Raw genomic sequence first — 13,628 nt, forward strand, 5'->3', positions numbered from 1 at the left:
TATCATATATATTACTGCTAGGAGGAAATACAGATAGAGAGAGCGGTGGATTAATCCACAGATAGTCATATGCCTTCATATGCTGATCTACAACAAGAGCAATAAACCTCCTCTACACCAGAAGATGGACAAGTGGGCGGAGACTTCAACAATTGACCAATGAGAGCAATGAAATTCTATTTGAATATCATCATGGCCACAAGTTATAAGAAATTAATACACTAAAAAGCAAGTAGTCCTTACAACATGTGCACTATGTTCCAAGTCTTCTAAAGAGACGTGATGCCTAATAAAATCTGCAAATAACATCATGAAGTAGACAGCTTAAGTAGAAAAGTTAGCACTCAAAAATACACTTCCATCTCATTATATACGGCCTGATGCTGAGAGCACATTGAACTTTCTAGGGACACAAGTCATGTCTGTCAGTGTGTAAACAGTCTCAGCTGGGCTAACACACTTTTTCCCACCAGAAGGCAAGGACGGTGACAATAATGTGAGGTGAGCACACAAATACAACCAGACACAGCTCTACTTAACATTTAATGCTAATTACAGATCATTTATTCATTACGCGAGTTGCTCTGGAAGAAACCAACGACTGGGATGGAGTCAAATAAACAACACACCTGCTCTAGAGGACACTTACTCAGTATTATTAGGCAGTAAATGCTGCAGAAGTGTATAATACACAAGTACAATTAGAACTTAATTCTAGGCTAAATAAACTCGTTTTTTGTTCCCCTTGAAGAAAATGTGGTTCTTGCCTCTGGAAATCTCAAAGCCGGGGATTGCTTCTTGATTCCTTGAACTTTTAACCAGCTTTTTTGTTTTTCATTCCACTGCTTGCATCTTGTGTTTTTCAACGCAATATCATATTTCTTTGTGAGTGACGTGATTCATTTCTGCAGTAAATTACAATATCTAAATACAAATATTTGTTTAAGAGCAAACAATACATCAGGTTAAAGTTGAGTTCTACTTGCAGAAAATTATAGTTTTGCATCATTCTGAAGATAATGTGTGTGATGAATTGATTTTTTAAAATGTCTAAGACGCTTTGGAAAAAGTGCCTGGCAAATGCATGAATGTAAAGTATGAATCATGTCTGAAGCATAAACTGCAGGAAATTAGTTATTTTAGCATCGAGATACCGTTAAACAGCAGTTTTTATTAATATTCTGGAAAGGTTTTTATTTTTTGTTTTAGATAAAATATTTAGTCCTTTTGCTGCATTTTTGTCACTTTTATTAGTTTTTTTTAAATTGTAAATATGTCTATATATTTAATTTTAGTATATCAAGATAAACTAATTAAAAATATGTTGCCTTAACAACTAGCTAAAATTATTTTTATCTAAATTTTATTTCAGTTAAAGTAACTCTTTTTTTATTTTTTATAATAATTAAAAAAACTCCAAATATAAGCAATCGCAAAAGAGATACTTGCGATGTAATTGGGAAATAAATGCAATCAAATAATACATAAAGCAAGACATTTCTTACCAAGCTGTATTATAACTATAAAAAAAAAAAAAAAACCTGGAGTGACAGGAACAATTACACCTTGATGGCCTCCAGAACCCTCCATCAAAGCTGATGTATGTAATTTCTGTGCCACTGGCTGCACCTAACATAATGATAATAATTATTTCCAAACAGGCCTCCTACTGTATATCAGCCCTTGTGCCCTGCCAACATCTGCCAATGTTCAGATAAATATTATTATTGGTAGTCATACATTCACAGCAGTGGTAGAGACATGTTAAAAACAGGACAACATTTAAACTCATTCGAAGAATTCAAATATTTAAACATTAAATGGTTACACACTTTTAACCTTTAGGCTCATTTTAATACCAGTTGTGACAACCAATCAGCAGCTAGCAGAGCCCTCAAAGAACCAATCAGGGCTTGCAATTTTACATTTGCATTTAGCAGATAACATAACCAGAGCCACAATATTTGCATGGCTAATGACAGGTTTATTAGAAAGCTAGTTCTGTTCTCTCTTTGCTTATTCTCTGTCCTTGGTTAGAAAGAAACAGATGAGAGATAATGAAAGCAATAACGGAAAAAGTGAAGCACAGGTACGATTTTGGGGCTCATACAAAATGTTCCAAAATTTTAAAATGATTTATTCATTTATTATATACAACTAAATATATATATATATATATATATATATATATATATATATATATATATATATATATATATATATATATATATATATATATAAAATTAAAAACTAGTTTATATAAGTGGCATTTCAAATTAAGAAAACATTTATTTACGTAATATAAATGTCTTATTAATTTAACTTTAGGAAATTAAATAAACGGATAGAAAAATTAAATAAATATAAGAAATAAAATGATAATATAATAAAAAATAAATGTACAATAATATAATACTTTTGTATATAATCTGTTCATTGCATAAGTTAAAAATTGAAGAAATTAATTATTCAGACAAGTTGATTATTAATTTAACTCTTAAGAAATTATACAAATTAAAAAAAAATGAAAAAATAAATACAATAAATAAATGAATTGGGATAAAATATGATAATTTTGGAAATAATCTGTATGTTAAATTATTGGAATCAGTTTTTTTAGACAACTTGCTTATTCATTTAACTGTAGTAAAGTATACAAATTAATAAAAAAAATCTGTATAATGCATCTACTACAATTAAAGAAATCAATTTTGCTTATTTAATGGTGGGAAATTATATGAATGAATAAAAAAAAATATTATATAACATATTATTATTATATAATATAATAAATATAATATTTCTGGAAATAATCAGTCAGGGAAAAAAATAAGAAATCAAATATTTAGGCAACTTGCTTGTTAATTTAACTGAAGGAACGTATATAAACAAATTAAAAGTAAATATCTCAAATGTAATTATTAAAATATGAGAAAGATGATATTGTGTTTTGATTTCTTTACTAGTCCTGTTTCAGGCCTGATTGTAATCTTAGAGCATAGAATCCTTGACCTTATGGGGGCGTGTCCAGTGCTTCTGATTATGACATCACAACAGAGGTCATCACTCATGGTGACGGTGACCTCGCTGTTAAACACTGTCATGGACACTGTACACACCGTTTGTGTGCCATAGAGTGAGCAAACGAGCAATAGAAAGAAAGAAAGAAAGAGACAATAATAAGGATTATTCATGCTGAGTATAATAATATGATATCATAGTGCAGATCCATCATCTACAGGTGTTTAATAAAGCAGTCTGGACTGTGCTGGACTTCAATAAGCAGTCCAGCAGCTCACAGTAATAGAGAAGTTCATCTAAAGACCCCCTAACCAGAAAATGAAAATGAAAGAAAATCAGAGAACATGTGAGAAGCCTAACACTGTTTGACGGCAATTTACTGTGGTGTTATAACATCTGCACCCCAGTGTGTGTGTGTGTGTGTGTGTGTGTGTGTTTCACTACTCATTGCTGCGTGTGTGCACTTCACAAATTCAGAGTATGGGTCACTTTACCTGGTCACAAGTCACCTCCTTTCCTACTCTTCAAAGTCTGTGATTAGTAAAATGTTAAAATATTTAAAGAAGTATCTTCTGCTCACCAAAGCTGCATTTATTTGTTAGAATACAGTAAAAACAATAATACTGTGAAATATTATTGCAATTTAAAATAACTTATCTATTTGTATATATTTAAAAATCTGATTTATTCCAGTGATGCAAAGCTGAATTTTCAGCATCATTCCTCCAGTCTTCAGTGTCACACGATCTTTTAGAAATGCTGATTTGCTGCTCAGGAAACATTTCTGATTATGATCAATGCTGAAAACAGTAGTGCTGCTTCATATCTGTGACCCTAGACCACAAAACCAGTCATAAGGGTCATTTTTTGACAATATCTGGTCGAGATACAACTGTTTGGAAATCTAGAATCTGAGGGTTCAAAAAAAAAAAAAAAAATCTAAATACTGAGAAAATCGCTTTAAAAAATGTTTTTTGCAATGTATTCTACTAATCAAAAATTCAGTTTTTATATACTAAAACAAGACAAAAATAAGAAGAAAATCCCTCTTTGCAGTGCAGTTCACAAGTTCCTCACAGGAAATTAGGGCACAAGATATGCATGATCCCAAATTAAAGATACTGAAGTGATGATGTCATGGAGGAAATGAAGAAGCAATCATAACTTGAGGCTGATATCTCAGAGTATATGAAACACCTGCTGGAAGGTGAACGTCTGATTAGATATTAATCCAGCGGGACATAAACACACACTGTCTAAAGTGGAATAAAACTCCAACTCCTTTTGCTTGTTATCCAGCGCACAACTTATTACGCACACACCGAACAGGCATGTTGCTTTGGAAAAATAACGAGGAAACTATCTAATTATAAGTATGAGCATTAAATCATCGCGGCAACGGCTGAATGTTAATTAATTTTGCCATGAGGAGAAACCCGTATCACGAAAATCGTCAGCGGACCGAGTTTTAACACCAGTAGATTTAAACGAGGCACAAAATCTGACCCCTCGCCACTACGTTTTAATTAGCATCTCTCCCTCTGTCTCTCAGGAGTCTCTCGGCAGGGACAGGGTTCTGTTTAACCTTTGACCTTGCGACAGACCGCCCACAGGAGGCTCTAAACGGTTAGAGATTGAGGATTGATACTAATGTAGCCGTTCTCAGGGTCAGTCCCCTCGTGAGGAGCACCGCCGGGTGTCGGAGGACGTGTCTTAAATGAATAACCATTCTATCTGCATGGTTCATCAGCAGTAAAACATGCTACACTGACCTCAGTGTCATCTAGCGATAATGAAAAGCAGATTTAATGGCTGCTTGCAGCAACTGCAACACTTTTATTTGTAAGCATGCATGTAAAACCGTCTGCATGCATATGCACGTCAAAACCAACATATGCGTGAAAGAATAACAAACATGTCCAGAAGACAAAATCTGGATAAACATGCATGCACATTAACCTGAATCCAGCAATGCAGGATTGGCTGAAGGAAGACCGCATAGAGACCAGAGCTGGGTAGATTACTTTCTAATTGTAATCCATTACTGATTCCATATTACTTGACAAAAACTGTAGTTATTAATATAATACTTTACATTACACATATTAGGTAATATAATCAGACTACATTATGATTACTTTTGACCCAACTCATTTATCACATTGATTTAAATTAGAGCTGCTAAATGATTAATCATGATTAATCGTGATTAATCTTATCCAAAATAAACGTTTTTGTTTACATATATAAATACACACACATGCATGTATATATTTAAGATAAAAATGTTATGTTAGTTTTTATATTAAATATATTTATATATAATATATATTGTATGAATGTGAATGTATACTGTACATAATATTTTCAAAATATATACTGTATGAGTATATATATATATATATATATATATATATATATATATATATATATATATATATATATATACATAATAAATATACACAGCACACATACATGTATTATGTAAACAAAAACTTTTATTTTGGATGTTATTAATCGTGATTAATCACTTGACAGCACTAATTTAAATAGGACAATCGTTTTATCATATTGATATATAAATACAAAGAAAAAGAAAATATATTAAAAAGGTTACAAATATATAACAAAAAATGTGGGAATCCCTGCATATAAATAAGAAGTAACATGAATTTTACAATTGAATGTGTTTGAAAGACATAAGCTATGGTTAAATAACACACTGTATGAGAATTCAAATGAAGATGAATGTTTTTATCAGTAGCTGATGCAGTGTTGACATGTTAAGATAACACTTCTTAAAATTGAAATGAATTTTTTTGTAAATTCAGTGGTCAAATATTGAATAGCCTCTCAATTTCCTGTGTAATTAATTATAGCCACCTGACTGTAACTATAACATATCATATAATAATAACAGTGACTGGTCTTTGTCTAAATATCCACAAAACTGGAAGACTTTCTAATATAAGTATACAGTTATGATGAAATGATTAGTGCTGAACACAATACCTGAACACTCTCCGGCAATTTGTGCGGTGAGTGGATTCAAACTTAAATGCCTCTGATTGGCTGTTGCTCTCAAGAAATCAATAGATGATTGGCTGTGATTGGCTACACTGCTCAACGCTGCAAAACCACGTTTGAATAGAAATCAATCTCCAGAGCGCAAGTCATAATGCACTAGACAGTTTGCTAAATCTGCAATGAAATGCTTATTATTGCAGCTTTATCTGAGGGTGCTACTGATTGCTTAGCCCCCTCTAGAACCCCCTCTAGAACCAGGCCTGTCCTGTTTTTACATAACATCATTACTGTACATGTAACTCCCCAACACTGCTTATGATGTAGTTTTTTTTATGATTTAGTTGCAACACTCTGAATCGGTTTTTAGATGAATGATTCCACTGTTGGGAATGAAATCCAACTCAGCATAAAAATATCCAGCCAAATATCTCTATGAACATGAAATATCCTTACAAGTACTGGATAACTACGAGTATTCCTGATGGATCTTTGGACCACATTCTACAGTTCATTATAATTCACAATAGCCATGTCTCTTGCTCTAAAAGTGCTTTTTAGCAACTATTATATATTTAGCATTCCAGTTTTCTCATGATTAACAGAAAGATAATTAGCACTCAGAGCCATTGTCTGTCAATCTTGAAATTCAGAAATGCTTTTATGAAATTTTGGTCCAATTTGAATAATGTTAAAACCAAAAAAAGAGAAGAAAATGCAGCATTGTAACAGCTTAGTCTCTATTTCAGGAAAAAAAAAAAAAACACAAACTACAGGTCTGAAAACAGTCATAGACAGGCAGAGGTCAAGTAACTCATATAAAAGGCTACCAAATACAATTCATTTCTTTATACATGTTCAAAAAAATAATAAACTCAGCATGATGCAGCAGTCTTTGTGAAGAGTTATGAGGAGAAAAAAAACACACGTGGTTTGGATCTTTTGCCCAGAATTTCTTTCCTAAAAAATAATACAACAATTATTTCACAGATCAAGAGAACTCAGAGAAAAATCTAACCCAGTGATTATTATCCAAAGTTGTTCATAATGTCAATATTAAACCTTAAAAACATGATTTTGTTCTTTGTGGACTGACAATGACTGTCAAATCAGAGACATTTGCCACCTAACACTTGAAGACTTCAAATGCCAGTGCAACAACGCTAGTTATACTATTACTCACTCAAAAACACACTCCTATATTCTCATTTTACTAGACACAGAGAAACAGAGTGAAATCAGAGCAGCAGCCGTCCAACATCATATGAAAGTCTGAATGGCCACATCATCACGACATCAGAGCATTAAGAGATGTATTTTTCTGAGCATGTGTGTGTGAGGTATATGCAAGAGGTCTAGGCGTTTAAAAATACTTGCATGATTCCAGAGGCGTTTAACAGCCCGCGACTTTAAATATGTCCGGGAAAAGAGAGAATGAGAGAGAGAAAATGATGATGGAGAAGAGAAGCACGCAACCCACTTACTGTAGAGCAGCACCGCTGTAGGGGCCTTCAAAGGAAACTCTGCCCTGATATGAAAATCCATAATCCAAACAGTAATGAGAGAGAGAGAGAGAGACAGGGTGAAAATAAAAGAGAGCCGCTGTCTTCCTCTCCACACTGTCTTTTCTGACAAGAATGCAAAGCCTCGCGGGAGGAGAAACTGTCGTGTCAGATAATTGTCTGAACAAAACAAAATATTCAGAAAGAAGAAGTATGACGCTTGTGTAATATAAATATCCGACCGTCCTCTTTCATCAAGAATATCTAGTGCTGAGCTCCTAAGCATCAAATATTCTTCAATCTCCAGGTTCGTCATTTGAAGAAACTAATAACAGTAGTGAGTATTACATAGTTTTCTTTACTGGCCTAAGCTGTTCTGAGTGAATTTTAGCCTGTTGCTATTTGCAGTGGTGTTCAGTCAGCAACAGTTTAACAACTATTCATAACTAAAACTCCTATTTTACGAACCGAACCCTTAGTGAGTGACGGAATGATCTGAAACCCAAATGAAAGACTGTAAACACTCTCCTCCGTCTTGGCATCTCATCGCTTCATATTTGACTGCTTCACCAACAGCGTGACGTTTTAGCGTTTGAAGCGTTCAGCAGCAATAGCTCAGCGTGGGGCTGGATCTCCAGAGACGCAGGTATAAAGACGCTGGAGAGAATTGGCTTTATCTAGGAATAGATGCTGGGAGATTTGTTAAGGGGAACTGTGCTTTTATGAAATAAAGGAAATAAAGCTCAATAGCAGTTTAGATAGATAGATAGATAGATAGATAGATAGATAGATAGATAGATAGATAGATAGATAGATAGATAGATAGATAGATAGATAGATGTTGCACATGTGTAGTGCTGTACTGTACAGTGTATTGTATGATGTCACTGGTATGCAGTCATTCTGTTCTGTATTACTGTATTAATAGGCAGTATTGCAGCACTGTGTCTGTGTGCTGAGAGTCAATGCATCACTGTAATCCATCTATCCACGCCGCTGCACATGCGCCTGTCTTCCTAATCCATGCAGTCTACAGGGACCCACAGTAACAGAGCCTGTCTCTCTTCTCCTATCAGCCTCTTCCACCCCATCTCTCCTGACACTCATTTAGTCCTTAGCCGACTCCCTCCTCTTCCTTCCTCAGTAGTGAGTGAGTGAGTGAGCGGCTCTTTAATTCCTATCTCTTCAGCGGGACTCACGCGGTCACCTCAGCACCAGATAACACTGCAGAGAGCTCATCTGATGCTCGGTGTGTGTGTGTGTGTGTGTGTGTGTGTGGTTGGTATGTTCTGGATGGTATCTTGCAAATGTGCTAAATCAAGTGTGAAGCTTTACAGTGTGTGCATTAGCGAGAGAGAGAAAAGCTGTGGTCAGCAAGAGCAAAATTTAAGCATGTCAACCTAATAAAATCACTTACGGAGAGTGCTTTTTCCTGCGAGGTATTGTGTGAACGTGTGTGTTTTCTGCATGTTTAAATACACAGCTAACTGATCTTTTTAGAAAGCACTTCACTCTTTATCTCAGACCCATACACATTCTGCCAGCATGCCAGTCTTTTCTGAACACATACTGATGCAATCATGTCACGTTAGACAAAAGCATCAGCCAAACCATAAATGCATTCATCAAACATATACTGAAGACTAGAGATGGTAAACAACAAGGTTTCTAAATACAGATGAATGATATATGAATAAATATATAAATAGGAACAATGTACTTTTATTCAGCCACGATGCATTACATTGATCAAAAGTGACAATATTACAAAATATTTATATAAAAAAGTATGTTCTTAATGCACTTATCTCTGAATTAAAATACATTTTTGTCTTTAACTGTTGTAGGTTCCAAAATATTGTATTATATTATTTTATATTATATATCTAATAATTCTAATGAGGTTAATAATTATAATGACATTTGTTGTAGATCACACACTTTGCGTTAAACTGTGCTTACGCACTCATTGCACACTCTTAATAAATGAGGGCCCAGGTCTTTCTCTTTCTTATTCTGTCTTTCCACTTCTCTCTCTCTCTCTCTCTCTCTCTCTCTCTCAAACACAGTCAGTCTTACTCCTCTGGGTTCCTAAATCTACTTCCAGCATCAGTTTTTGAAGCTTCATTGACAGAGAGACAGATGTTCATGACATCCCTACAGCAATACATCCGCTTGCTCCTTATTCCTCTTTTTTGCTCCGTCATGCACACACAACTTTTCCTTCTCTCTTTATCTCAGACACCAAATGCACACCGTCCCATGGAGACACAGACGCTGTTGTGATGAGTGAAGCGTTACCATCAGACACGACACGACTCTCTGAGGTACGAGATGTACAATCATCAAACCGTACAAATCAAACAAGAAAACACTTGCTTGGAGCAGCGGGACGAGAACTACAAATATGTTCCCAAGATGTGATGGGCATACGTGTGAAAAGACACGGATGGAGCTGTAAAGACTTTAGGGAGTTTTATGCATTTAAGGATCTAATATTACAATCCAGACATGATGGCAGTCGACCAAGACTTCCATCATCACCTTCTGCCACATATCTGGATCTTAATGCTTTGTATTAGAAAATCGTAACGCTGAAACCGATTCTCATATCCCAATTTATCCTTCAAAAACAAGTAAGCCATTTGTAGGTTGGTTTTTCCAAACAGCTTGAACACTGTGACTTTCAGAAACCTATTTGGAAATAATCATTATTTTGCAATTCTTGCCTGCTAAGTAATGCCCACTGTAGCGCCCCTTGTGGCAACACTGAGAATGTAACATACTTATCTTGTTAAAGGGTTAGTTCACCCAAAAATGAAAATTATGTCATTAATAACTCACCCTTATGCTGTTCCAAACATGTAAGACCTCCTTTTATCTTCGGAACACAGTTTAAGATATTTTAGATTTAGTCCGAGAGCTCTCCGTCCCTCCATTGAAACTGTGTGTACGGTATACTGTCCATGTTCAGAAAGGTAAGAAAAACATCATCAAAGTAGTTCATGTGACATCAGAGGGTCCGTTAGAATTTTTTGAAGCATCGAAAATACATTTTGTTCCAAAAATGGCAAAAACGACGACTTTATTCAGCATTGTCTTCTCTTCCGTGTCTGTTGTGAGAGAGAGTTCAAATCAAAGCAGTCTGGATATCTGGTTCGCGAACGAATCATTCAGTTCACCAAATTGAACTGAATCATTTTAAATGGTTCGCATCTCTAATACGCATTAATCCACACATGACTTAAGCTGTTCACTTTTTGGCTGACACTCCCTCTGAGTTCAAACAAACCAATATCCCGGAGTAATGCATGCACTCAAACAGTACATTGACTGAACTGCTGTGATGAACACTGTGCCGAGCCAGATAACGAACAATAGACTGACTCGTTCACGAGTGAAGAACCGTTTCTGTCAGACACGTCCGATTCGAGAACCGAGGAGCTGATGATACTGCGCATGTGTGATTCAGCGGGAAACAGACACACAGAGCGTCTGAACTGAACTGATTCTTTTGGTGATTGATTCTGAACTGATTCTATGCTAGTGTTATGAGCGCGGGTAAACCGAAGGCTTGAATCAAGGACAATCATCTCAAATGACGCCATTATGTTGAGCGCAAAAGAACCAGTGAACCGTTTTCTTCAACTGCTTTATTCAATCAAACTGTCCGAAAGAACTACTGGTGATCCGAAAACCGATGCAACTGGTTCTTCACTCATGAATGAGTCAGTCTATTGTTCGTTATCTGGCTCGGCTCGGTGTCCATCTTCAGTTCTCTCTTCACAGCAGTTCAGTCAGTGTACTGTTTGAGTGCATGCATTACTTCGGGATATTGGTTTGTTTGAACTCAGAGGGAGTGTCAGCCAAAAAGTGAACAGCTTAAGTCATTTGTGGATTAATGCGTATTAGAGATGCGAACCTTTTAAAACGATTCAGTTCGATTTGGTGAACTGAATGATTCGTTCGAGAACCGGACATCCAGACTGCTTTGATTTGAACTCTCTCTCACAACAGACACGGAAGAGAAGACAATGCTGAATAAAGTCGTAATTTTAGCCATTTTTGGACCAAAATGTATTTTCGATGCTTCAAAAAATTCCAATTCCAAATTCCAATTCCTCTGATGTCACATGGACTACTTTGAGGATTTTTTTCTTACCTTTCTGAACATGGACAGTATACCGTACACACAGTTTCAATGGAGGGACTGAGAGCTCTCTGACTAAATCTAAAATATCTTAAACTGTGTTCCGAAGATAAAAGGAGGTCTTACATGTTTGTAACAGCATAAGGGTGAGTTATTAATGACATAATTTTATAATCATATATAATTTCATAATCATAAACTCATTTCCAGTCCGCCAAAAATGCGTTGTCATGTAAATGAATTGCCAAAATGCATACAAATGATCAGTTTTAGTTGAAAATTGTTTCTTGTAAAGACCTCCTGACTCACACTCAAATCGTTCCAAAACAAGGTATGACTTTAGTTCTTCTGTGGATCACAAAAGAAGATATTCTGAAAAGTGTCTAAGTGTTTCTGTCCATATAATGTTAGTGAAGGTTTTGAAACAATCTGAGGGTAAGTCATTTTTTTTGGGAGCGATCCAATATCATTCTGCACAGGAGCCTTGAAAGTCAAAATATGATCAGTTGGGCGTTCATGCAACCCAAATATTATTTGGCGATTCATTCATCATGGATTGATGGGTACATCAGCCCAGGCTTCTCTTCATCCATTCATCCCTTTCTCCACGCCTCACTCCTCACTCTACCTCCTCTGCTGTCACATCTCTTCCCTTCCCTGTTTTCTCAGTCCATTATATTCCTCCCTCACATCTCATGGATTAATCTTTTCTCTCAGTTGAAATTACTGCACACTTCCAGAGCTCTGCTCCCACCTCAAAAGCATTCAAGGTTCCTTCATCTTTCTGTCTCAAAATTGTTCCTCATTTTCCCGCAGAGGACAGACCTTTCCCTCTTGGATCCCTCTTTATTCTCGTCTGTCTCTCTAGTGGTCTAACTATCTGCAGTCCGTAAAATGATGGAGAGACAGTCGCCACATCCCATCGGTCCATGGCATTCACACTGACAGGAGTTCATGCAGCTCTCCATTAAGATGCATTAAAAGACATGCATCTGCCTGTCTCTCTCTCTCTCTCTGCCCCTCCGACTAGAACACTAGAACAAAAAGTGCCTCATGAATATTGATTTAAATGCAATCAAAACTGGAGCTTCAAGAACATGTGGCTGCAAAGCTCTGTGTTTGTCAGTGTGAAACAGAACAGTTTGTGGTTCCCCAATGGATCAATTTTGCATTCAAACTGCTTAATGACGGGAATAGACAGGATTCTTCAATCCTGGAGGATAACGGCACATACCTGCTGAGGCTGGTGCTGTCTCCTCTCCTCCCTTCTGCTCACCCACCCTCTCTTTATCTCTCAGCACTGTCTTATGCTGCCTCGTCCTCCTTCATTTCTCCTGTAACACCCATCCTGATCTCTCCCTCTCAGATCCGTGTCTTCACTGGGAATCGTCTGCTGGCCAGTGTGGTGTGCAACTGTGTGTGTGAACGTGTGTGTGTAGATCCGCATGGCACAAACCGAGCTCATCTGATTTTCATAAACCCCCCGCTCCACCAGGAGCCCCCCTCCTCCTCTTAAAGGTACAGTGACCCGATACGATACACATGGGCCCAGCAGGTTCTTGGATTGAACCATCATGAGGAAGAAAGGGGGAGAGTTGACGAGGGAAAAAGAGAGGGATAATTGCAGGATGGCAACACTACATTAACTGCAGAGGCTGATTTGCATTTACAGCTTTGGAAAAATTAAGCCAGAAGAGATCTGAAATAAAGATAATGAAGGTCATCTATAATCAATTAATAATGATGCACTGCACAAGAAGTAGTAACTGAAAACGTAATCATACTGTAATAAAACGCACTCTAGGAAAATGCATATAATAAAATATAACAATATATTTATAAAAATGAAATATTTATAAATAACAAATACCAAAGAATCTAAGCAAGTGTATATTTATAGAAAATATATTTCTTTTTAACTAATTTAAAAT

The 13,628-nt window shown here is 36.1% G+C and overlaps 1 protein-coding gene across 2 annotated transcripts in view; it reads right to left on the bottom strand.

Annotated features, from left to right (window-relative positions):
- The window catches only part of srcin1b (SRC kinase signaling inhibitor 1b), a 44,090-nt gene extending 30,919 nt beyond the window's left edge, over window positions 1–13,171 (bottom strand). The window contains exon 1 of one of the 2 annotated variants that reach the window (XM_052596039.1): window positions 12,932–13,171. The gene's annotated coding sequence lies outside the window, so the exon portion shown is untranslated. The remainder of the gene's footprint in view (window positions 1–12,931) is intronic. The other variant, XM_052596041.1, reaches the window with a different exon arrangement.
- Window positions 13,172–13,628: the final 457 nt, after the last annotated feature.

Source organism: Carassius gibelio, chromosome B24 (genome assembly GCF_023724105.1).
Source record: "Carassius gibelio isolate Cgi1373 ecotype wild population from Czech Republic chromosome B24, carGib1.2-hapl.c, whole genome shotgun sequence".
Lineage (NCBI taxonomy): Eukaryota > Metazoa > Chordata > Actinopteri > Cypriniformes > Cyprinidae > Carassius > Carassius gibelio.